We start from the raw sequence: 26,043 nt of genomic DNA, 5'->3' as shown, positions 1-26,043 counted from the left end.
CAGACACCCCGACAAGACAGGCAGCCCGGCCACACAGGGCAGCTGAGCTGGAGAGGGGCTAATCTGCTATTTCAAACCAGGGCCAAGGATCAGAGACAGCAAGGAACCTGCCCAAGTTTGCACAGCAAGTGGGAAGCCCGCAGGGCCGGAACTGGAGTCCGTCTCCCAGAGCCCAGGGAAGGGTGAAGGGGGCTTCTGTCCTCTCCCTTCTGGAAGGGCTCTTCCGCAGCGAAGCCCCTTTAACACTGACCAGGGCAGACGCACTCCTCTTAGCCCTTAGCAGCAGCTGAAACGCTCTTCTTGGTTTGATCCCTCATCTGTTGTGGGTCTCCTGATGCTGCAATCAAAGCTCCCAGAAGGCAGGGTGTTTGGTGTGTAGGTGCTCCAGAAATATGTGTTGAATGAGAAAATCAATGGAGCTGGCGTTTTGATGGGGACTTTGAGGCCTTAGAAATACTCAGTAGCTTTTCAATATCCTCAAAGGAGAAAACGGAAGCTAGCCCCGTGACATTGACATACTTTCCAGAATTACTTTCATAGCCGCCTGGGGAGGGGGCCTGCCATCACTCCCACTCTAAAGCGGAGGAGACTGAGGCTCAGAGGGATCTGTGCACAGGCTTCCCTCGTGGCTCGGACGGTAAAGTATCTGCCCGCAACGTGGGAGACCCAGGTTCAGTCCCTGGGTGGGGAAGATCCCCTGGAGAAGGGCATGGCAACCCGCTGCTAGTCCTTAGGTCCCTGATGTTGTGCACTCGCTCAGTCGTGTCCGACTCCCACGGACTGCAGCACGCCAGGCCTCCCTGTCCTTCACCAACTCCCGGAGTTTGCTCAGACTCATGTCCATCGTGTCGGTGATGCCATCCAACCATAGCATCCTCTGTCATCCCCCTTCTCCTGCCTTCAGTCTTTCCTAGCATCAGGGTCTTTTCCAATAAGTCAGCTCTTCACATCAGGTGGCCAAAGTCCTGGAGCTTCAGCTGTAGCATCTGTCCTTCCAGTGAATATTCAGGACTGATTTCCTTTAGGACTGACTTCACTGGTGGTTCAGATGGTAAAGAACCTGCCTGGAGTGTGGGAGACCTTGGTTCAACCCCTGGGTCAGGAAGATCCCCTGGAGAAGGGAATGGCTACCCACTCTAGTATTCTCGCCTGGAGAATCCCATGGACAGAGGAGCCTGGTGGGCTACAGCCCATGCGGTCGTAAAGAGCTGGACACGACTGAGCGACTAACACTTTCACTTCCACTTAGGCCCCTTGACCAAGTCCAAGACCTGATCCTAGTCCCAAATCTGGAGAAGCAGAATAATGAAGCGTCGCCATAACACCCCGGGGCGACTGTCTTTATTAGAACAGCCTGGCGCTGAGCGCTTTTCCAAATCTACATTACCATCCTGATAGCTTTCACTAAGTCCTTAGATAATTTTCTTTTTTTAAAGTCACTGGCTCTGGGAGTCCTGGAGCTAAAATGGCCCTCCAGGGCGTCTCAGCCAAGACACAGGACTCTTCTGGACCACCTCAGCGTGCAGACCTCCAGCCAGGAGAACTCACTGCTTTTTTTCTTGTTTGGCTCCAACTCAGCTGAGCACAACAAAGATTTGCAGTAGGCCCTGGCTCTGGGGACTAGCAGGTGCCTGGGTCACTGTCCTGCCCTCGGGGGATTCAGTCTGGGGATTCTGTCGTCCAGCAGGATTGCAGTGGCCCAGGCCCAAACTCGTAGCCGGAATGACAGGGTCCCATGGAGATCCTCTCTGTCTCAGTCTGCAGAGCCCGAGGGGATTCTCAGGGTCAGGTCCCCTCTGAGCGCCTCCCCCAGGCCGTCTGAGTGTGCAAACTGCCCAGCTGTCCAGGCGCGAGGGCCTGAGTCACAGAAGGGACTCCAGCCTGCAGTGGGCAAGAGGGGGCGGCATCTCCGGTGGATGCTGCTGGCCTGTTCTGATCTTACGATTCCAGAGCCTTCAGACACGTTAGCAGACGGGTCTGCGGCTTCCCAGATGAAATGGGAATGAGCGAGACCCCGTGACGAGGCTGGAAAGACGTTTGCTGGGTTTGAGCCACGACTGTGCTGGGTCAGAAGGCCACACGCACCCAGCTCTGAAAAGCCACCGAGAACTTGGCTGCCCGAACCCTGCCTTTCTAAGCCGGCGCTTGTGTGGCACTCCACTGCGGAGTCCAGGCGGCAGGGGTGGGGTGGGGCGGTGGGTGTCCTGAGGTCAGGCCCGCATCTGGCCCTGCACACTGACCCCTCCCCAGTTCAGGGACGATGGGACCCCAGGGGAGGAGGACACAGATTCCGCCTGAGGTGACATGGATGCCTGGAGGCCAGCAAAGGTTTTTGGGTGGCATCGGTGGGGTGGGCCCGGCAGGCACCAAAACGGGAGGGCCGAAGGCTGCCTCCAGTGGGCAGGCCGTGGGCACTGGAAGATGCTGCCCCTAGATGTGAGTCTGAGTTACACTTTATGGTGGCCATGAACACCGGGTCTGAGCAACGGTAGGAGGTGGGAGCCCCGGCCTCTACAGGGACCTGACCACATGCTGTTTCTTTCGTATCAGAAACACCTCCTGACAGGGGTAAGCAAGCCCAGTCCCAACCCTCTGTTCATGGTGGACAAGGTGGGTGGGGTGATGAGACATCTGGTCAACCTCCCCTGCCCAGTTAGTGTTCCACTGCAGCCTGCACACCCCCGTGATGGGAGCTCCCTGCAAGAACAAAGGATGGCCGTGCTCTTCCAGGGCTGCTTGGGAACTCGGCACCCCGAGTCAGAACGTGGGTCGAAGGACAGCTGAGGACTCGGGGGTCCCAGAGCTGCCTTGGCCTGGGCACCCTGTCTGCACAACGGGGCAGGGGCCTGACTCAGATCATGGGTGTCATTGTGGGGCCGGCAGGAGTGGGGTGGACAGAGAAGTGGCTGGAAGGGCAGGCACCACAGGGAAGGGTGGCGACTCCAGTCACGAGACTCAAGATGACTTAATGCTCGTGAATTGTGCGGAGCCAGAGTCCCTGTCCTCGTCCCTCCACTGCGGGGACCTCCGGGGGGAGACGCCGAGTCCTCTGAGCCTCCCCCAGGCTGCAGCTCCCTGAGGATGGCCGGACTGCTGGAGAGCTGGGTGCCTGGGGGTGCTGTGTGACCTTGGGCACGTCCCTGCCCCTCTCTGGCCTCAGTTTCCCCAGCTCTAAGCGGAGGCGGGCCCTCACGAGCTCCCTGCAGCACTGATGCTCAGGGGCTGGGCCGTGGCGATGTGGCACCCTGGACACCTCCCAGCATGTCCTTTCTGGCCTCCGGGGGGTCCCGGGGCCACTTCTCTTCCCTCGTTTCAAACCCCACTGCACACCAGCTCTCTGGTCATTCACGGCTGCAGAGGCTTGGCCGCTGGGCCAGCCCAAGTGACGAGCCAGGCCTAAAGCTGGGGGCAGCAGAGGGTGACCAGAGGTCATCTTGGTCGAGAGCCCGGCTCCCAGGGTTTGCACCCTGTCTGCTGGGGACTGACCGCAGAGCCAGAGCAGGGGCTCCCCAAAGTGTGGAGCAAGGGCCCCACCCCCACCCAACGCTCATGCTCAGAGTAGAGCACACAAAGCTGACCAGGCAAGCAGACCGCCCGCCCAGGGGCTGAAGCTCCTGGACAGGCCCAGGGGAGGGGACACCCACTGCCATCTTTCCACTCTGTTGGCTCCGGGAACAGATCAGCTATGACAGTGGAGAGCTTATCGATTTAAAGTGACAACTGCCTGGCAGACACTTGGCAGGGGGTGTTTCCCCGTGACTGTGGGGACAAGGGGACAGCCTGATCACATCTCTGCCAACCAGCCCTGCCTCCTCACAGGGCCAGCTAGCTGGGCAGAGGAGGGGTTTACCCGCAATCAGAGCCCCTTAGTCCACAAGGGCTCCCCCCTAGGCTGGCAGGTGAGACAGAGTGTCCTGATACTCACAACAGCGCATGGTCACTTCCCAGACCCTGCTCTCTCCTGCCCCATCTGGGCTGTGGCTGTTCCAGCCCCCAGCAGGCCTTTAATCCGACTCCTTGCCTGCTGGGTGGTCTGACCCGAAGGACCCCCAAGGCTAGGGACCAGCGTCTGGCCCACGTGGTCAGGGGAGGGACTGCCCAAGGTCACAAGAGGGTCAGGGGCAGGGCTGAATGCGGGGCCAGCGCCTCCAGCCCAGCCCTGGAGCGTCCATCTGGTTCCCAACGAATTCCTGAGATGCCTCAACCTCCCCGCCCGCAGGCTCCGGACCCTGGATCCGCGGCCGGGTTTCTCCGCGGAGAGGCGGCGCAGAGAGGAGGGGGGGTGGGGAAGGGAGGCCGTGGAGGGGGCCACATCTCCCCCCTACCCCGCGACCCTGCGGGTCTGGGGTCACGTTTCCCAGCCCAGGCGAGACCCCCAGCGGTGCAGACGCGGGGAAGAACGCCCTGAGCCCCCTCCCCCAGATCGCGCCTTCCGCGGGGGTTTCGGAGGAGCGATCCGCAGAGCCGGGAGGCTCCGCCGCCTATGGCCCCCCGGGAGCGACACCGCAGAGCCCGGTTCCGAAAGCCCGGCGCCCCCGCCTCATCCCCGCCAGGCCTGCGGCCAGCCCGGGCCCGCTGCGGCCCCACGCCTGCGGCCTCGGTCCTCCCCCCGGGCCCGGCTCCGCACTGCCGCCCCCGGCCCCCGCCCGACTCCCGGGCGCCGCTCGCGCGTTGCTGCAGACTCGGCCCCCGCGGACCCCCGGCCCCCGGCCCCCGGCCCCGCCCGCCGCCGCGCGCGCCCCCCGCCGGCCCGCCTCCTACCTCGCGGGGCCGCCCGCAGCCTCCGAGCGCGCGCCGCCGCGCCGTCCCTGCCGTCCCCGCAGTCCCCGCGGCCGCAGGAGCGCGGGCGGGAGCGCGGAGCCCCAGCCCGAGCGCCGCCGGCCGGCCGGCCTCCGCGCCGTGACCTTGGCGTGCGCGGCCTCAGTTTCCCCGGCAGCGGTTGGGGGGCGGGGGCCGGGTGCCGCCCCGGCCGCCGACGTCACCCGAGCCCGGCCAGTCGAGGCCGCTAGAGTCGGCGGGGCCGGGCCGGGAGCGGGTCTCGCACAGCCCAGGCGCGGCGGGGCGGGGGTGCGGGGGCGCTGGGTGGCCCCGGCCGTTCACTCCGACTCGCCGAGACCCCCCAGATAAGCACCCCGGAGTCGCAGCCGCAGGCCCCTCCCACGGAGGACCGCGGTCCCCGCCGGCCATGCCCAACCCTCTCCCCGCAGCCGCCCAGTTCTCGGGTGAGAAGACCGAGGCCCAGAGGGTCAGCCACGGGCGCAGGGTCGCGCAGAGTGCTGGGGGCGGGGGGCGGGGGGTGCTCTGTACCCGGCCGGCAGGTTTGGGGACGAGGGTACGGGCCTACTGGCGGCGCCCCCTACCCCACAGCAAACATGGCCTGGGCACCCACGACTGCTGGGGGCGGGCCTCGGGGGGCGGCCGGCCTCGGAGACGGACAGGCCGTGGGGACGGAGTGGCGCAGGCGGACTGCAAGGAGCAGGGCGCTCCAGGAGGGCTGTACCCCGGGAACAAGCAGCCCAGAGGCGCGCTGCCTGGTGTGTAGGGCGGTTCTGAGCTCTCTGACCCCAGGTTCAGGAGGGCTTCCTTTGGTGGGCAGCGGGCAGCCCCGGACCACGTGGGAGCCCGGGCGGCCGGTCGCGCGCCCTGGTGGCCGGAATCGGCGAGACAGGAGGCCGGGCCGGGCTGCTGAGGTCCAGAGGGAGAAGGCCCGTGAGTGGTTGAGTCAGGAGACAGGCGGCTCGGCTGCGCTGCCACCCCGGGCTGTGTGACCTTGGGCAAGGCACCTCCCTCTCTGGGCTTCTGGGGCAAGGTGCGGGGAGCCTGACTGTGCCCCCTGACAGCTTGTGGCTCTGGATACCGGGGCCAGGTGGGGAGTAGGCCGTGGATGCTGGAAGGAATAGGCAGATCAGAGGTGAGAGGTGGACACTTTGTTCATTTACTTAAGCTGGAAACTATGATCCGGGTTTCACAGCCAAGGGCGGCGCAGAGAAGGTAAGTGTACTGGCCACACTCACACAGCCCGCCAAGTGCAGGGCCTCAGCTAGGTGGGGTGCGGGACCACCTCAGTCTCTTGTCTTGCACACAGATAAGCACCTGAGCTCTTCCAGGAATAAACAAGGCCCTGGTGATGGCAGAGATGGGCCAGGAACGGCCCAGCTCCTGGGGGGTCCCCCTCACCCCTGATGATCTCCCTGGGGGATGGGCTTCAGGGCATCGCATGAGCCCCCACCCCAAACCCCATGTCATCGTTGGAAGTTTTGTTTTTAAAAGCTATTTGTATACTTTCAGCAACTTTTTTTTAAAAAAAGAGATCTTGAAGAAAAGATTCTTGTCGTTTTAATCATTAAAAATGCTTTCACAGAGAAGCTATCTCCTTTTGTTGTCAATGCCAGGAATGAGTTACCTGGCTGGCGGGGAGTCAGGGGAGGGGCCTGGGAAGAACTAGGGTCTTAGAATCTGTTCAGCGACCACCTTTCTAAGCCTCCTTTGAATGCATCTGCAAAACAGACCCGATGATAAAACCCCTCAGCCTGCCCGCCTTCAAAGGCTGGTCTGAGGATCAACTGTGATAATGTGTCAGAGGTTGTGTAAGATGTGCTGTGTAAATATTTGTATTCCCAGGAGCCGTGGCAGAAAATCCGGATCAATCTAACTATATAAAAATGAAAACTTCTACATGGAATAACACATACCGCAAAGCAAAAAAAGACAAAGGGTTCACTTAAAAAGGATATCTGCAGAACGGATGACAGAAGTTCATTGAGGAGAATGAAATGAAAGTTAATTTCCCTAATACATAAAGAGCTCTTTCAAAGAGATGGGAAAAAAATGACTAACCAATTAGAAAAAAGAGGGCAGAGGATACAAACAAGCAGTTCATGGAAAGACATTCAATTTCACTTGTAATTAAATGCACATTAAAAAAATACAAACTGAAATACAACATGTTTGTCATCGTGTGTTTCTACCAGGCTGGCAAAAAAAAGAAAAAGAACAAGTTTGATGATGCTTTTGCTGTGGCAGGTGGGAGGAGATGAGTGCACCCCGGCACTGGCGGCTGAGGTGCAAGATGGCGCAAGCTTTTTTGCAGGGTGGCCTGGAAAGGCATCCAGCAGGCTGGCATAAAGACACAAGGGCAGTTGCACACAGCACGCTGTCAGAGTGAGCAAACAGAGAGGAGAAACACCTCTGGTGTCCAGCCCTGGCGGACAGGGAGCCGGCATGACGGCACCCACAGGCTGACTTCCCAGGAAGAGCTCCAGGACGCATTTCTGCTGAGAAGTGCAAGGGACAGAAGGCTGCATGCTGCAGTCCCTCTAGTGTACACTGTGAAAGGTTAGACACATATGTGTACTGACGTTTCCTACTTCTCCTTCCTGAAAGGATACCCACACACCCAAACAACCTGTTATTGATGGCAGCCTTTTGGGAGGATGTGTGGAATGGGAGAGGGAGGAGCTTTTCCTTTTCATTTTTATATCTTTATCCTGAGGGCTTCCCTGATGGCTGACTGGTAAAAAATCTGCCTGCCAAGGCAGGAGATGCAGGTTCGATCCCTGGGTCAGGAAGATCCTCTGGAGAAGGAAATGGCAACCCACTCTAGTATTCATGCCTGGAAAATCCCATGGACAGAGGAGGCTGCCGGGCTACAGTTGATGGGGTCGCAAAGAGTTGGACACGACTGAGAAACTAAACGATAGCAACAACTGAGGGTTAGTTGATTTTTAAAAAGTCACCAGGGATTATCTGCACGTAGGCGCAGGCGCATGGGCTAATTAAATCTTCTTTACACGCCTTTAAAAAATTAAGCAACTGCCTTTAAAGTGAATACAAGTCATCGGAATCTTGTTACCTACAAGCGTACCAATGAAAGACCCTGACGCTGGGAGAGACTGAAGGTAGGAGGGGGGGACGCAGAGGGCGCCGTGGTTGGACGGCCTCAGCGATGCGATGGCTGTGAGTCTGACAAGCTCCAGGAGTTGCTGAGGGACAGGGATGGACAGGGTGCTGCAGTCCATGGGGTCGCAAAGAGTCGGACACGACTGAGCGACTGAACTGAACTGACGGCACCAGTGAAGGGTTGCTCGACAGACGACTGCTTCGATACATCCGGGTGGCAGAAACCTGCGCATCAGTCAAAGCACATGCCCTTCTGTACCTGACTGACAAGGAACAGTCTCCAAGTGTCAGACTTTTCTGTACGTGGAAAAAGCAAGGAGCACTACAGGGTGTGACGCGTGGCTGTTTCTCATAAGAAAGGGGGTACAGAGTGCATGCTGCCGTGTGGACATGTTATCTCTGGCCAAGATGCTCCAGACACTGGTACACCGGTGTCCTGGGAAAGAGCGTGGGGCATTGGGGGCTGAGCAGGAAAGAAACTGGTTTTTCACTGAAATGTTCCTTTTAAATACCTTTTGTGCTCTCTGCTCGTGTGTGCTGCGTTAGTGGTGACTTTAGTCGTGTCCAACTCTGTGCAACCCTATGGACCATAGCCCGCCAGGCTCCTCTGTCCACAGGATTCTCCAGGCAAGGACACTGGAGTGGGTTGCTTCCCTCTCCTCCAGGGGATCTTCCTGACCCAGGGATCGAGCCTGAGTCTCTTACATCCACCTGCATTGGCAGACGGGTTCTTTACCACTGGCTCTACCTGGGAAGCCTCTCTGCATGGGCTGCTGCTGCTGCTAAGTTGCTTCAGTCGTGTCTGACTCTGTGCGACTCATAGACGGCAGCCCACCAGGCTCCCCCGTCCCTGGGATTCTCCAGGCAAGAACACTGGAGTGGGTTGCCATTTCCTTCTTCTGCATGGACTACATGCAACTAAAACAGAATGTTCTAAGAAGAATCATTTCTGAGACTGCACAGGGAGTCGAGAGTCTTGCTCTGACCCAGGCTGGGGCTGACTCCCTGGGGACGATCGTCGTCCTCTGAGCCTTGAGGGCCCCTTCATGGAGCAGACAGGAAGCCCAGGGCAAGGCAAGTGCCCAGGCTCCTTGCAGCTCTGATGTCACGTCAGCCCGAGAACCTTCTGGCTGGAAGAGCCAGCCTGACGTGGAATGCTGCCGGGAGGTGGGGCCCCTGGCCGTGGGCTGTGGGAGCGGGGGCCGGGGGTCCGCCGCCTCGGCCCGCAGCCCCTCCAGGCTGGCCGCTGTGCCCTTCCCTGCTCCTTCTCCCACCTGCGGTGCCCTGCCGGAAACTCCGGGTTCACATTTCCTCTCCAGATCAGCCCTGGCGACAGGCCCACGGGTCGGGGTTGGAGATCTGTTCCTAGGGGCACGGACAGAGGACCAGGCACCCGGCCCGTGTGTAGGGTGGAGATGGCAGGGGGCGGGGGAAGGTTGGTGGAGCAATGCTTCCTGCGGGGAGACTGAGCCACTCACCCAGTAATCTGTGACCCTGTCACCCACCGAACCATGATGACGCTCTTCGACTGGACAGTCACGGTTCCGCACTTTCTGGCCTCTATTCATCCTTCTAGCCCTCCCCAAGCCAAATTGGCCAAAATCCCTAATGAATGCTTTTTGCCTGTTAGCTGAAGTCGAACCCAGCCTTTAGATCCAGCTGCAAAAATGTCACACATCTTGGCTCACACACAGAGCAATTCAAGAACCGTTGGCTATTAACAATACAAATGACCACTGCCACGCTGTCTGCTAAGCATCAGTTAGCGAGTCTGTTTGCTGCCACAGTTCCTGACGGCGCGGATGGCGGTGGGATCTCTGTGTTGCCAGCGTCGACTGGCACAGGGCCTGCGACAGAGCTGTGCCCAGTCAGTGGCTAAGCGCTGGGGACAGTGAGGCGGGTTCGGTGGGGGATGGCTGGAGCTGGGAGGGGCCCTTGACGGCTGCTCTGCTGGGCAGAGGGTGTGCCCCGGAGGACGGGGACCCGGGCGCAGGGCCAGGTGGCGGGCACAGCCTCACACATGGTGCCCACGCTGAGTCAGGCAGGCTCTGAGCTGGACCCTCTGCCCACTGTGCCTACTGCTTGTGTTCTGAGAGGCGTGATGCTCTGTCCATCTTACAAGGGAGGCTGGGGTCTGAATGACTTCCGAAGTGGCTCTTACTTGCTCCTCGCGGCCTCTGTGTGGGCTTGTAGGCTCTCCCAGTTGCACGGCTTTGGACACATCCCTTTCCCTCTACGGGCCTCTACTTTCCTGTCTGAGAAATGGCTCTATATTAAGGGCTTCTCAAACTTCAGAACCAGTGGAGGGACTTCCCTGGCGGTCCAGTGGCTAAGAGTCCACACGCTACAGCTCGAGAGTCCATGTGCGGCAGTGCAGATCGAGGGTCCCCGTCCTGCAACCAAGACCTGGCATGACCAAATAGGTAAATATCTTTCCAAAAAAAAAAAAGAACAGGTGGACACCTAAGAAGGCAGTTTGCAAGGTTCGTCAGAGCACACTTGGAGGAACACCGCACCCAGAGCTGCTGCTACTACTGCTAAGTCACTTCAGTCGCATCCGACTCTGTGCGACCCCACAGACGGCAGCCCAGCAGGCTCCCCCGTCCCTGGGATTCTCCAGGCAAGAACACTGGAGTGGGTTGCCATTTCCTTCTCCAACGCATGAAAGTGAAAAGTGAAAGTGAAGTCACTCAGTCGTGTCCGACTCTTAGCTACCCCACGGACTGCAGCCCACCAGGCTCCTCCATCCATGGGATTTTCCAGGCAAGAGTCCTGGAGTGGGTTGCCATTGCCTTCTCCAATGCATGAAAGTGAAAAGTGAAAGTGAAGACATTCAGTTGTGTCCAACCCTTAGCGACCCCATGGACTGCAGCCAGAGCTCCATGATGACAATTCAGCGTGTAAATTCACCACAGGGGCCCTTTGGCCATGAGTCCAAAAACACAGCAGGAAAAGCAGCCGCAGAACCCAGACAGCAGAGCTCAGCGTTCAGAGTCACCCCAGTGGTCTGCATACACTTTTGTTAAATGGGGGAAGGTCCTCATCTTCACGAAGGTAACATTTAGGGGGCTTCCCTGACAGTGGTTGAGAATCCGCCTTCCAAAGCAGGGGACACCGGTTCGATCCCTGGCTGGGGAACTAAGATCCCGCGTGCCACGGAGTGACTTAGAACGTCTGTGCACCCTGGTGAGAGATCCCTCATGACGATACAATGGTCCTGCGTGCTGCAATTAAGACCCGATGCAGCCAAATGAATTTTTACAAATAACATTTAAAACAGTATCGTATCATGGCCAAAGGGTTTTTAAAAAATTTTTCTCCCCACTGCTACTCTCTATGGTCAAAGGGTTTTTGACAAGACAATTCATAGGACAGAACAGTTTCTGCATTAGAGAGCACTGAGACAGCCGGTGATCCACCCGGAGAAAGTGCTGCGTGTGGTCCCTCGCTTCCCATTATACACAAACATTACCTCAAAATGATCAAAGATCTGAATGTGAGCGTTACAGTTATAAACTCCTAGAAGAAAACAGGGGCGGAAATCTTTCTGACCTTGAATTAGGCAATGATTCTCAGACGTGACCTCAAAGACGTAAGATGTAAAACAAAAACATGATAATTTGGACTTTTCTCCAAGATTTTTGCACTTCACTTCAAAAGGCACGACCAATATAAAACAGATAACCAACAAGGACCTACTATAAAGCACAGGAAACGATACTCAATACCTTGTAATGACCTACAATGGAAAAGAATCTGAAAAAGTATATATATATATATGAATCACTTTGCTGTATATCTGAAACTAACACAACAAAAGACAAGCCACAGACTGGAGGAAAATATCTGCAAATCATTAAAACCAGACAGAGACTTGTATTTAGAGTATAAAAACGTACGATAATGTCCCCAGCAGTATATTCACAATACTCAAAAAGTGGAAGCAACCCAAATGTTCTTCAGCTGTGGTCAGCAGATAAACTACATGCGGTCTGTCTCTACAAGAGCATGGCTAAGAAGGGGTGACGTCCTGACCCCTGCTACAGCAAGGCTGGAACCTGGACAGGCTCAGCGAAAGAAGCCAGTCACAAAAGGCCATTTACTGTGTGACGCCATCATATGAAACGCTCAGAAAGGTTAATTTATAGACAGAAGGCTTAGTGATTTTTGGGGACCGGAGCGGGACAAGACAGTGATGAAAAAAAGACACGAGGTTTCTTTTCAAGACGATTTGAAAATTATTTAAAATGAAATTGTGCCGACAGTTACACAGCTCTGTAAATATACTAATAATCATTACATTGTACACTTCACACGAGTGAATTTTATGGTGCATAAATTAAACCTTGGCAAAGCTTAAAAAAAAAAATCCCACGATGACAAAATACAGTGCAAGATCAGAGATGCAAGATCGGAGATTGGAAAAAAAGCCTTGCCATCACTTGGATGACTGGTGAAACACGACTGTGAATTGTATTTTTACAAATCTTTTTGGCGGCACTGCGTGCAGTATGTGGGATCTTAGCTACCCAACCAGGGATAGAACACACCGCCCTGCAGTGCAGTCCTAACCACTGAACCACCAGGGAACTCCCTTTAAAGTGTATTTTAGATCCTAAAACTGTGTCTCATGAATTTGGCTACTGGATCGCAGTTACATAAGAGAATGTCCTTGCTCTTAGGAAACACGAGCTGAAGCCTTATTTAGGAGTAAAGGTCATTGGGCTGCAAGTTTGTGATGACCTCTCAAATAGTTCTGAGAGAAAAAAGTCTTTGCGAAAGAGTGAAATTTGGTGAAATGTTACTTATGATGAAGCTGGGTGAAAGGTGCATGGAAGATTTTTTTTGTTTTTTTTCAATTCTTGCGAGTGTCTTCAGGACTGAAATTGTTTCAAAATAACTCAATGAATCTACACGTAAAAATATTGAGTGGGACTTGAATACCACTGAGAATAAAGCCGTGGCCCCCAGAGGAGAAAAGGCCCGGACAATGCTGTGAACACGCCTCCCACGGCGGTGTCCGTCTCCTTGCACTCCTGGGGAATCCCCAGAGAGAAGACACAGCCAGAGCCCAGGGGCTGTCGGGGGCATCTGCCCACCCAGTGATATGTGCTTACTGAGAACCTTCTGTGCGCCAGGGAGGGCGGGGGTCTGTAGCAGGGGAAGGGTGTGAATCTTCTCTGTCCCCCACGCCGTCTCTGTCCCCACACAGCAAAGAGGCTCCTGAACGCTGGGGCCCGGGGCCTGGACGGAGCAGCAGACGGGCCGGGCCCCCTCCGAGCAGCAGACTGGGTGGCTTGGGGACCTGCAGGCTGCCTGTGTGCCGGGAGGCAGGGATGGGGGCCAGGACATGAAGGGGGCACCTCGCTCTCCTCCCACCACAAAACCCAAACATGCTGCCGCGTGGAGACCCCATCAGGTGGCCCCCCACCCCTGCTCCCGGGGCGCTGCCCAGGGAGGCCCGTTCCTGGAGGCTCCATCACTTCTCAGGCAGCGGGCGGGGCTGAGCTATTTCAGGGGGTCTTGCATCCCATATACACACCCAGCACCACCGGTGGGCCAAACACTGCGCTTCACACGCTAACACCTTTCAAACCAAAACAGATGCTGTGCCGTGAGTAAAACTCACAGACGTCACGCTCCTCTAAGGCGGGTTCTCGAGGCTAGATGTGGGTTTTCAGCCACGGACACTCACCCTCCTGTGCAGAAGTGGGGAGTATGTGGGCACTGGGGTGATGAAAAGGCACGCTCCCTGTGCTAGAAAAGCTGGGAAGTGCACATGGAGTCCCCCCTGGCTCCCACCCCTCCCCCCTTGCCCCCTCCCTGGCTGCACCTGCTCCTGCGGGGAGGACAGGGCTGGGGGGTGAGGGGGCCCTAGGGCTCGCCCCTCAGCAGTCTCCAGGGGCCATGTTCCCACTCTGGGACTGGGTGCTTCCGGCCCTTCTGCCCCCAACAGATCAGGAGCTTCTTGAGGTGACAGGGATGGCGCTGAGTCCCGAGCGGCCAGCATGGGGCCAGGGTGACCTCGAAGGTGGGGGCTGGGCCAAGGGGACTTCCTAGCCACAAGGCCACTGGGCACTCGGAACAGGGCTAGCTAGGGGGCTGACTTCTTTAACAATTTCATTTTCACTAGCTGAGACTTGAGTAGCCACCCATGGCCAGCGGCCACTGTGCTGGGCAGTGTGACTTCTAGAGGTTTACGGGAAACACGGAACGGACCCAACGCAGGAGGTGAGCAGGTCAGCTGGGAACCCCTCTATCCCCAGCTGGGATGGGGGGTCCCCCGTCCGGTGTGGCCCAGGGATTCACCCCACCGTGGGCACTGAGCTCCCCGCAGGGCGGGCACCGAACCAGGGGCTCTGCAAGCCACAGCAACGTAAGGGGTGTTCCGGGAGAGTTTTACCAGCTAGTTTCTGACTCTATAAACAATGGCTTTAGAACTTGAAGCCGTGACCCCTACCCTTGTAAGCAAGAAACCGGCAAAATCCTAAGGACGCATACTCTGCGACTGCAAGGCATGGCCATAAATCCCCTACATCAGCACACCTGGGCTCCACCTCTGCCCTCTTGGAAGCCAAATACTCCAGCTGCCCACCGAAGGCCACTGACGGGTGGGCAGCAAGATGCCCCAGCCTAATAACCACAGCCGAGTGAGTGGGGCCATCTGGGACTTTCCAGGGAGCCCAGGGGCCCCAGCGGGCCAGCCTGGGCACGGTCGCCCATGCCACTGGGGCTACAGCCTTTGGGGTGGCCTGTCACACAGCAGTCATGAAACGAAACACGAATCAGCACACTGATCCCTAGGGCGGCTGCCCCGGGCTGTCAGAGCTTGGGGCCCAGCATGCGCCACGGGAGGCAGAACCCAGCCCTCAAGCATTCTCTGGAGGGGTGGGGGCCCCACCAGCAGGGTCCGGGGCCCCAGGGAACTGATCTGCCCTTTAAAAAGAGCAGAGGCCTGAGCGGGTGGGAGGGAGGCAGCCTTCGGGAGAGCCCGCGGCCTGCATGGAGCTGGGCTCTGACCCGGCTGGACCCACCCCACCGCAGCCCAGACTCTCCCTGTTGTGCTTCGGTTCAGGGTTACAAAGCCCACACTGTGGGTGGGCGTCTTTTTCCCCTCTTACAGGGGAGCAGGCAGACTCGGGGCGACCGAGGATGAGACGGTTGGATGGCGTCACCAGTTCGACGGACGTGAACTTGGGCAGACTCCAGGAGACAGTGATGGGCACGGAGGCCTGCCGTGCTTTAGTCCACGGGGTCCAAAAGGCGGGCACGACTGAGCGGCTGAGCGGCGACGACAGACTCAGGAGCAAAGACGCCTGTCCGAGTCGCCTGGCCTGACTGCCGTCCTCCGGATCCAGCTTCTGCAGGCCCTCACCCTGTGGGCAGTGACACCCTGCAGACGCTCCCCGCCTGGCTCGAGGGGCAGGTGGCAGGAGATGGCCACACCATGGGGGGTGCTGACCCAGCGCCCACCGCAGTGAGGACGGCGGCAGGTGGACCCCCAGAAGAGGGCCAGGGCGGTCAGCAAAGGCTCAGCCTCCAGAGACACCGCTGGCCCTCCTCCCATGACGCCCATGGCCGCTTGATCACCCAGATGACAGAGCGTGGGGGCGCCTGCTGGCAGCCACTTGCCACCTGAGAGGGGGCACCGGGGACCTTGGCCTGACCGCTCAGGGCGTGAGCAGAGCCTGCATGCTGCGGGTGCTGGGCCGGCAGGAAGGGAAGCTGTGAGGGGAGGGGACGCCCCACCGCCCAGCGGGAAAGAGACACCAGGGAAGATCCCATTTCCCAGATAAGGCAACCGAGGCCCAGAGAAGTGCGGGGACTCGCCCAAGGCCTCACATCTTGGCCCGCGGAGAGCGGGGCCACGGGGTCTCAGCTGCTCTCCCCCTGAGCTCAGCAGGCGCAGGAAGGAGTCGTCGCGGCTGCTATTCACTGGCAGCTACAGGTGCCAGGCCTTCAAGCCCTTTTCTCTTGTCCTCTGTGGGAGGCCATCTTAGGCCCACTCTGCAGATAGTAAAACTGAGTCCTGAGGCTTGACGAGGTCACACAGCAAGGCAGCGGCACTGAGGACTGGCACTCAGGCTGCCAGACTTCTCCAGGGGCTGACCGCTGTGCCCACACCGCCTCGGTTTCCCCTCTGTGCAAGGAGGCTGTGCGTGGGTTGACCTCTGACTTGCTGTGATGTCACCAGGGAGGCGGGCCTCTCGCCTGGCAAGTCTCAGGGCTGAAAAGGGAAGTGGAGAGCCGCTGTTTCCCCATCTGGCCCGCTCCCCTCCCTGGCCCTGTGCCAGGCAGGTGGTCACCTCCCTTCAACCACTTCCTCCGGAAATTCCCCGGAAGTGCCCTTGTGCCCACAGTGGGAGCATGAATGCAACCTCATGCCTCACATCCTCCTGCTAAGACGCCCGGAGCAGAAAGCAGGAGGGACAGCTACTCACACAGGGCTGCGTGGTTTCCCACGGGCCAGCCAGGCTGCCAGCGTCTGGACCCCACCACAGCTGCGACCCCCAGGGCCGCCCTCCCCTCCGCCTGTGTGGCCCCGCCTCCTGCCTGCCCCCTGCACCCCGTCCTCCATACAAGGTCGCCAGGCGTCCTCTTCCACCCGAGGTCTCATTACCGTGAGGCAGTGTGCCAGATGGTTAAGGGCCTGGGCTTTGGGGTCACGGTGATTCGAGGGCCCTTTGTTCATGGTGTGAACTTGGGCAGGTGGCTGTGAATCCCCGGGCCTTGGTTTTCTCACCTGCAGAATGGGGATCTTAACGGGGCCGACAGGAAGGGGTGACGCAGGTCAAGTTGCCGAGCACAGCGCCTGGGGCGTCTTATCAGATCACAGCGGGGATGCTGGGAGACTGCGCCTGCCCAGCCCAGCTGGGGGGCCCCCGTTTTCTCTGGGGATCCCGTCCTCCACTCTTAAGTCCATCTCGTGTCCGTGGACTCCATCCCTAACTTGAGTACTCCGCCCTTTTGCCAAAGCGACTGGCCCAGGCATGAGCCTGCGACCCAAGGCTCCTCTGCGACTTGTTGGAACCATTTCTGCAGGGATCATTAACAGACTACTGGAAACCTGGAACCCGGGGCCCCACGAGCAGAGACTGCCTGAGGGTGAAGCTGTGAAAGAAGGCAGAAAGACACCCGTGTCTCTGACACACGCTTTGAGCTCCTGAATCAAACTGTACCTGAAGCCCCGTCTGTTTTAGAAAGTGAAGGCAAGAAAGCTGCCCTTCTGCTCAAGCCAGCCTGGGTTTTTCGTTTGCTTTCATCACTTGCAACCAAAAGAACACTGGTTACTCCAACCTCCCCGCTCACAGGCAGCACAGCCCTGGGGGCTCTGGCCCCCCGCCTGCCTTTTTGGCCCCGATGCGGCCCTCATCCCGACCAGACCCCACGCCACCCAACACTGACTGCGGCTCCCCGGACACACCGACAGATCCCGCCCGTCGTCTGGCCTTCTCCACCCGCCTGGCTCTACACACACTCCAGACCAGGCTCAGACGCTGCTCTGGAACCCTCTCCCTGGAACCCTCTCCTAAATACTCCCCTTTCTGCAGAACAAAGCTTCTTCCCGGGTGCCTCAGATGGTGAAGAATCCCCCTGCAGTGCGGGAGACCTGGGTTCGACCCCTGGTCAGGGAACTAGCAGCCACGCGCAGCAACCAACAGCTCACCTGCTACAGCTGGGGCAGCGCTGGCCTGTCAGCCGCTCAGTCGTGTCCGACTCTGCGACCCCATGGACTGCGGCCTGCCAGGCTCCTCTGTCCATGGAATTCTCCAGGCAAGAACACTGGAGTGGGTAGCCATTCCACTTCTCCAGAGGATCTTCCCGACCCAGGGATCGAACCTGGGGTCTCCCACATTTCAGGTAGATTCTTTACCATCTGAGCTACAGGGAAGATCTCGCAATTAAAGGTCCCGCGTGCCACAAGGAAGATGGAAGACCCTGTGTGCCACAGCTGGGATCTGTCGCGGCCAAAGGACTACTAAAAATTAAGAAATAACAATATTATAATCACACTGAGAACAGCCGTTTTACTCCACGTAACCACTGACATTCATGGAGCCACTGCAGCGTCACGACACGTGGACACGCCCACGTACAGTGTGATTTAACCCTCACCTTGGGAAATGCGATCCACAGTTTGCAGAGGAGGAAACTGAGGCTCAGAGAGGCACAGGGGGCTGCCCAGGGAGTCACAGCCACCCACATGGGGGCTGGGCACCGACCCACCACCTCCCTGCCCCTACCCTGGCTTATCTCTGCCAAGTGAACACGCTTTAGGGGCAGCTATGGAACAACAGACCGGTTCCAAATAGGAAAAGGAGTACGTCAAGGCTGTACGTTGTCACCCTGCTTATTTAACTTATACGCAGAGTACATCATAAGAAACGCTGGGCTGGAAGAAGCACAAGCTGGAATCAAGATTGCTGGGAGAAATATCAATAACCTCAGATATGCAGATGACACCACCCTTACGGCAGAAAGTGAAGAGGAACTAAAAAGCCTCTTGATGAAAGTGAAAGAGGAGAATGAAAAAGTTGGTTTAAAGGTCAACATTCAGAAAACTAAGATCATGGCATCTGGTCCCATCACTTCATGGGAAATAGATGGGGAAACAGTGGAAACAGTGTCAGACTTTATTTTTGGGAGCTCCAAAATCACTGCAGATGGTGATTGCAGCCATGAAATTAAAAGACGCTTACTCCTTGGAAGGAAAGTTATGACCAACCTAGATAGCATATTCAAAAGCAGAGACATTACTTTGCCAACAAAGGTCCATCTAGTCAAGGCTATGGTTTTTCCAGTGGTCATGTATGGATGTGAGAGTTGGACTGTGAAGAAGGCTGAGCACCAAAGAATTGATGCTTTTGAACTGCGGTGTTGGAGAAGACTCTTGAGAGTCCCTTGGACTGCAAGGAGATCCAACCAGTCCATCCTAAAGGAGATCAGCCCTGGGTGTTCATGGGAAGGACTGATGCTAAAGCTGAAATTCCAATACTTTGGCCACCTCATGCGAAGAGTTAACTCATTGGAAAAGACTCTGATGCTGAGAGGGATTGGGGGCAGGAGGAGAAGGGGACGACGGAGGATGAGATGGCTGGATGGCATCACTGACTCCGTGGATGTGAGTTTGAGTGAACTCCGGGAGCTGGTGATGGACAGAGAGGCCTGGTGTGCTGCGATTCATGGGGGTCGCAAAGAGCTGGACACGACTGAGCGACTGAACTGAACCGAACTGAGAAGGGCTTTAAAAATTCGCTGCTGAAAGACTTCCCTGGTGGAACAGTGGATAAGAATCCTCCTGCCAACGCAGGGGACACTGGTCTGATCCCTGTTCCAGGAAGATTCCAGATGTTTCGGAGCAGCTAAGCCCATGAGCCACTGCGACTGAGCCTGTGCTCCGGAGCCCGCGAGCCGCACCCACTGAAGCCGGAGCGCCCAGAACCCACGCTCCGCAAGAAGAGAAACCTCGGCACTGAGAAGCCCGCACCCACGCTCCGCAACAAGAGAAACCGCGGCACTGAGAAGCCCGCATCCACAGCCAAGAGTAGCCCCCGCCGGCTGCAGGTAGAGAAACCTGCGCAAAGCAACGACGACTCAGCCTGGCCAAAAAAAAATCACTTTTAAGATTCAGAGCCAAGCTGGTGTCCTGGCTGCTCAGAGCAGGTGGCCGTCCGTAGCCACTGTGGCGTGCGGGCCTCTGGGTTCATGAGTCGCCACCGTGCCCGGCTCTGACGCCCTGGGTTTCACGTTGACTGTTTGCTGCTGGTGTGATGGGAGGCCTGGTGGTCAGCCTGCTGCCGGGAAGCTGTTTCAACACACAGCTGTTTTGAACCTGGTGACTTCCCCATGCGCCGCGGCCGGGGACAGCCCGCAGTCTCTTGCCGGTAGAGCAGAGGCTGCTGATCCTGGCTGACGGGCAAGGTGCACCTTCTGCCTTTGTGGGGAAAGATGGCTGACTTGGAAAAGCCTTGTTCCGATCCAGCAGCCGCTCCTCCTCTGCAAAGAGGGGACAGGGAACCTCCAGGACCGTGGTGTGGCCGGGACGGGGTAACAGAAAGTTATGGGCACGCAGTAGGTGCTCACTCGGTGCTCTTCTCCTCCCTGTCCTCACGGCCTGGAAGCCGGGCCACCTTTCACCCACTCGTAGGCCCTGGCACCCCGTCGTCTCACCCTCAGGGAGCTGTCCTGACCTCTGGGCCCTGAGCAGGTGCCCCAGGAGCCGGGCACAGCCCGCTCGCCCTGCTGCGTGCAGGTCCTGAGCTGGCCTGAGCCCCAGGATGAGCCACAGGGCTCCTGCTCTCTCGCGTCTCACTCCCCAGTCCAACTCCAGGCCCTCAAAGTTTAGCTCAGCTGCCGCCTCCTCCAGGAAGCCTCGGGGGAAGCTGTCTGGATATAAACTCTACCGCTGCTCCCTGGGGCTCCCACAGGCCTTGGAGCTCACCCCTGGTCGACTCTGACTGCCGGTGTCCTAACTTCCTCTTTCCTGGCCCCTCTGCCCCAGGGCACTCTCAACAACGTGCCAGAAGCAGCGTGAGGCCACCACCGCCTGGCCCTGCAGCTGGCCCATCACGGGGTCGGACAGCACTCCCCACACGTGCCAGGCACCCACGTGGAGAAGGCCAACGCGAAGCCAGCAGAGAGGAAAGCAAAGAGAGAGAGGAAAAGTCCAAATCCCATCCATAAACTGAACTCCTGGGTCCAGCCATTCCTGAAGCCATTACCCCAGACTTTTCAGTTCCATGAGTTGGAGAAGCCTCTTTTGAGATAAGCCTGTTTGACCCCAATTTTTCTGTCACCTGCAACGAGAGTGCCTCTACCGGGAAGCCTGGTGAGCTGACCCGAGACACCCATGGGCACATGCCCGAGAAAGCCACAGAGAGGGGCTCACACGGACGTCTGGGCCCTCAGCCTGCTTCTGCTGCCTGGCCACAGCCCAGCGCCTGGCGCAGCCCTCTGGGTGCAGCCCAGGCACTCTGCTCTGCCGGCCCTGGTGTCTCACCGCTGTGCTAGAGGCGGGCGATGTTACACTGATTTCTGGGTGCTGCTATGCTCATCCATTGAAGGGGGCTGATGACCACTCCTCCACAGACTCCTGGTGAAGGTCAGAGGGCGCCTCAGGGTGGCCTGGCCCACACTCACGGGACTCAGGGAGTGAAGGCAGCCGTGTGGACCCTCCTTCCTGCCTGCACCTGGCCGATGGTCTGCAGATACGCTGCCCAGTGGACCTGGGTCCCAGCCTGGGGGCCACCTGGAGCTCCAGACACAGCGTGCCCACGCCTGGCCGGTCTTCCTGCTGTGACTGTGGCCTTGTTTCTGAGCAGGGGTCTGAAGGCCCACATGCTCCAGCTCTCTGATGCTGGGGTTCTACGTAGCCCTGGCTCTTTCCAAACAGAAGGGGTTCCAAACACAATGAGGCTGGCAGGTATCCAGGGGACAGTGTCGGGTGGGGGCCTGGCAGCTCCATGGTCTCTGTGTCCCACCCAGGCCACACTCCAGGCGAAACTGAAGTGAAGTGAAAGTTGCTCAGTTGTGTCTGACTCTTTGCCACCCCATGGACTATACAGTCCATGGAATTCTCCAGGCCAGAATATTGGAGTGGGTAGCCTTGTCCCCTTCTCCAGGGGATCTTCCCAATCCAGGGATCAAACCCAGGTCTCCCACATTGCTGGAGTATTCTTTACCAGCTGAGCCACCAGGGAAGCCCAAGAATACTGGAGGGGGTAGCCTATCCCTTTACAGCAGATCTTCCCGACCCAGGAATCGAACGGGGTCTCCTGCATTGCAGGCGGATTCTTTGCCAACTGAGCTATCGGGGAAGCCCTTAGGGGAAAGTGTCACTTGCAAATGAGTGTCCAGGCCCCCGGGGAAAAACTCCCCAAGGGTTCGGACTCTTCAGGGTGTGCACGGAAGGTACCCCCACCGACCTGAACTTTTCTGGTGACTGCGAAGCAGAGAAAGCGGAGTGGACCAGGCCCGCGTGGGCGGGGTGCAGAGCCAGGGCTGACAGACCCAGGCGTCTACACAGCAGTGACCCGCTGCCTCAGAGGGTCAGCAGGAAGGAGGGCTGAGCCCGAGGCCCTGTTTTAGCAGAACTGGGCTGAGGAGGTCACGTGACAGAGGGGACTCGGTCTGGGGACTTGGGGAACTTTCAGGAGAGGGAACGGCGGGACGTCCCGCATGGCTCCCCACAGCCTGCGCCGCGCAGCTCAGGGCCCCGGGCCCCCACAGGCCTGCTCCGCTGTGGCCCTCTGCCTGCCGCCCGCTCTTCCAATCGCCCTCGGTCTACCTACTTCGTGATGCTTCAGCTCCACTTGTCCCTGAGCTCTGACACCCGTGAGGTCGTGAATTGGGCCTGCCGGTGGCTTTGTGTCAAACGGGCCCCACGCATCTGTGAAACTAAGCCACATGAGCCTCAGTGGCCGCCCCCCTCCCCTGCCATTCACCCCCTCCTGTGCCTTTTAATCCGGTTTGTTCGACCCTTTCTGACGCCCAGAGACGACACAGTGCTTGGCTCACAGTAGGCGCTCAATAAGTGTTTGTGGAATGCTTGGGTTTAGGGACGCGCAAGGTGCTGAGAGAGTGTGGAGCTGCAGGGGCCTCAGCTCACGACTCTGGGGCCTGCGGGGCAGGCGAGGATGGGCGGTTCGGAAGGGGAAGCAGCTTGTCCGAGGCTTCCCGAGAGCTAACCACAGCGCCTGCCCAGGGTCCTCCCCGAGAGCCAACCGCAGTGCCCACCCAGGCCCTGCTGTCCCGGCCCGGATCACCCCCTCCTGCCTGCCCTCGGGACGTTGATCTTCTGCCAGCTGGGGTCCATCTGCCTGGCCAGGCCCCCCCACTGTACCTTGGCACCCGGCAAAGGCAGGTCGTGCCTGACAAGCTGCGGCTGGAGCCCTGGGCCCTGAGCAGCCTGACCACCGGGATCCTGCCGCGGCCCCTGGCCCAGGGGGTCAGCGGGCAGCCCTGTGGCTGCGTCAGGGGGAGCCTTTGTCCGCCCTGGCTCAGAGGGCAGCCCTGGATGGAGCTCACCCCTCAGCCGTGCGTCCCCCACCCCAGTGCGGGCTCCAGGGGGCCTGTGGGGTGGAGACCCCCTCCTTAGGACTGGAGTCCAACCGCCTGCAAAGGAAGAAGCGGACCCAGTGATGGGGTCATCACGGGAGCACTGACCCCTGCCCCCTGCAGACGGCGGTGCCACGCACTGGGGGCTGGGGTTCGCTCTGGGTCCAAACCCCAGGTCCACCTCACACACCGGCCCGGGATGCTGCACACACATTCTCAGGTCACCAGGGGGGACGGCTGCACGGGGCGGGGAATCTCCCTGAGGGCAGGTGGCCAGTCCCACCTCACCCGGGGATTTCCTGAGGGACCGCACCCGTGGCTCGCCGAGTTGCTGTTCCGCGCGCACAGAGCAGCCCTCCCAACTGGGACTGTCCCCAGTCCCTCCAGCCTCACGGCTCCACGCTGGACCAGTTCAGAAAGAAGCCACGGTTGTCGGTGGGGCGGGCGGGGCTTCCCCGGGGCAGAGCCCACTCAGGACAAACTGGACCCCAGTGGACTTATGGGTGGACAGGAAACCCAGGTCCCGGAGCCTGGGGACGTCCTCTGCCCCCTTGCCGCAGCCTACGAGTGCCCCGAGCGTGTGTTCCCCAGGGGATGGGGGCTCCACCCACCACACACGGGGCCTCTGGGGTCTCAGTTGACTGGGCTGTGAAATGGGCACGGCCCAGAGTCTCTCTCTCTCTCTTAGGGGGGGTCGTGGGGCCCCAGGCAGAGAACCCTGGCCTGGGTGAGCTGAGGGGCTCTGGCCATCGCCCCTCTCCAGGCCATGGGGCGGTCTCAACGCCGGGGAAGCCAGCGAACTTCCCTCCTGCAGCTGTGACCGCCCTTCCGGGCCGCTGTGGGAAGCACCAGGGCCACCGACCATGCCACCCTGTCCAGGTGTGGGGAAGCGGGGGCAGCAAACAGTCCCAGGAAGCAGCCCAAAGCCCTGGTGGGGGGCGCGAGAGGCCCTCCTCCCGGCCGCTGCCCCAGGACGGCCGGCGCCCCCGCGGGTCCCCTGGGCGCCGGAGCCCCTGTCCCTGCCCCCTGGGGCGGGCGGGGGTGTACTCACAGTCCCTGGGGAGAGGGCGGGGGTCTTCCTGTGCCCTGCCTGCGTCCGTGGCCCCGGGGCGCCAGCTGCAGGCCGCCTGCCTCCGTCTGAAGTCCCACTTCCTCCTGGCTCAGCCCGCATCCAGGAAACCACGCCCCGGGCACCCTCGGCCCCGGCGCCCTCAGCCCGGCCGGACACTGCCCTGGGGGTGCTCCGTCCAGGTCTGGGCCCTGCAGGTGGCCGGAGACCAGACAGGCCCCAGGGACTCCGCTCAATGAATAATACAGCTTCCTGCTGGCCGGGCGATCGCGTTTCAGGGGCCACTCGAGCTTCCTCGAGGCCGCTTTGTTCAGAAGCACAGGGGCCCGGCTGGGTCTTCAGCCACTCGGCACTGACCCTCTCGCTGCGGGCCAGCCTGGGCAGGCAGGACAAAGGCAGACGACAGGCGGCCTGGCGGACTCTGCCCTGCTTAGTCTCAAAGCTGCTCTGGCCCACAGGGGACCAGGCGTGGGGCGGTCAGCTGGCCTCCTTGTGGTCGGGTGGGCCCCCCGAGGCCTCCTCGCACTCAGCTCCCGGTCCCCCACCTGCAGAGCCTCTGGCCACCCCCGGTCACTGCCCGGCCCATCCCCCACTCCTGGAGGCCATGCCCAGATCCCCTCCTCCAGGAGGTCGTCCCCCGTGGGGCAGTCTGTCCCCTGGGGCAGCCCCCTGGCCATCTCTGACTGCTCTCGCCAGTCCCCCCAGCCCACACCGTGCCACCCACCCCCCCAATCTCGTTTCCTCGCGGCAGCCTGCTTGTTTTGACACAGAAAGCACAGTTGCAGCTTTATCCTGCTTCGTGCCCTGCCTTGTCTCAGCCGACTCTGAAGTCCTCGACCTGACCTGGGGCCCTGCAGACGGCACATCCATCCCCAACTCCGTCCCCTCCCCGCCCTGCTCCCGCTCAGGGTGTTGGCACTTGCTGAGTTCGCTCCTTCCTGCCACTCTCAGGTCTAGGCCACCCCCTAACCCAAGTGTTTCTTTCCTCTGTCTTGTTTTAAAAACAGTTTCGCTGAGATAGAACTCACGTTCCGTAACATTCGCCCATTTAAAGTGTGCTGTTCACAGGCCTTCCCTGGGGGGCCCCAGGGCTAGGCTCAGCACCTCGAGGCTTCAATCCCTGGCCAGAGAACTAGGAGGGCACATGCCTCGCGGTGCAGCCAAAATAAAAATTCAAAAAATAAAGCGAGCAAGTCAATGCTTTCAGTGTATTTTAGAGTTGTGCAAACATCACGACCATCTGAGGCTGGAATGTTTTCATCATCCCAGAAAGAAACACCCGTTAGGCAGTCCCTCTGCGTCCCACCCCAGCCTGGACAAGCGCCCGTGTATTCTTGGATCAGCGGACTCGCCTCCTGTGGACGTTCGTGTAAGTGGACCAGACGCTTGTGGCCTCGCGCGACCGGCCCCTGTACCCCGTCTGCGATTCTCAAGGTTCGTCCGTGTCACAGCGTGTACCAGCGTGTCCTCCCTTTTTACGGCTGACGTTCCGCTGCAGGGACGGGCCTGCTCTTCAGCTGAAGGGCACCTGGGGAGGCCTCTCTGGACCACCAGGTCACGTGGCCCCTTCTGCCCGGCTGCTCCATCACTCCCCCCAGTCTCACCCTCTTCCCCGAGTCCCTGTCTGAAGACGTCTTCATCTGTTTATTTATTGTTCAGCTCTAGCCCCGTGAGACCCGGCCATCTGAGTCCTCACTGCTGGGGGCCCAGCGCACAGTAGGTGTTCCAGTTTTCCGCACCTGCTGGGGAGGCCTGTGCCCCCCTCTGCCACCTCCCCACTCAGCTCCCTGAGGGTGAGAGCTGCCCCACCAAGAAGGGCCCCCAGTGACCCCACAGGAAACTAACAACGGGAGATCCTCAGGGCCCTGGCACCTCCTCTGCCCTCGGTGGTGGTTGGGGGAGCAGACAGTGCCCCTCCCAGGGTAGACGCCAGGCACTGAGTAGGTCTTCAAGTCCTGCACAGAGACTCCGTGGGGGAAACGGGAAGGGGAGGGAAGAAGGCGGGGCTGAAGCTCAGG

General features: G+C 59.2%; 1 protein-coding gene and 1 long non-coding RNA gene across 13 annotated transcripts in view; one reads left to right on the top strand and one right to left on the bottom strand.

Moving 5' to 3' along the window:
• IQSEC1 (IQ motif and Sec7 domain ArfGEF 1) overlaps nt 1–26,043 on the bottom strand; it is a 285,544-nt gene that overhangs the window by 67,198 nt on the left and 192,303 nt on the right. The window contains exon 1 of one of the 11 annotated variants that reach the window (XM_086368965.1): nt 24,008–24,032. The exons of 9 other annotated variants lie outside the window; for them this stretch is intronic. The gene's annotated coding sequence lies outside the window, so the exon portion shown is untranslated. Of the gene's footprint in view, nt 1–4,761; nt 4,929–24,007; nt 24,033–26,043 lie in introns of those variants that run through there. One more of the 11 variants, XM_086368968.1, reaches the window with a different exon arrangement.
• LOC147348747 (uncharacterized) lies at nt 4,972–6,943 on the top strand. 2 transcript variants are annotated; one of them, XR_015151966.1, is made up of 2 exons: nt 4,972–5,222; nt 6,622–6,943. It is a non-coding gene; the product is annotated as an uncharacterized LOC147348747 (long non-coding RNA). The 2 variants fall into 2 exon arrangements; XR_015151967.1 differs by lacking the exon at nt 4,972–5,222 and adding an exon at nt 5,231–5,991.

This window comes from Bos grunniens, chromosome 22 (assembly GCF_055505025.1).
Source record: "Bos grunniens cultivar Pamir isolate PY7600 chromosome 22, Bosgru_T2T1.0, whole genome shotgun sequence".
NCBI classification, from domain to species: Eukaryota; Metazoa; Chordata; class Mammalia; order Artiodactyla; family Bovidae; genus Bos; species Bos grunniens.
Note: the sequence above shows the minus strand (reverse complement) of the source record. Positions and strands in the feature narration are given on the sequence as shown.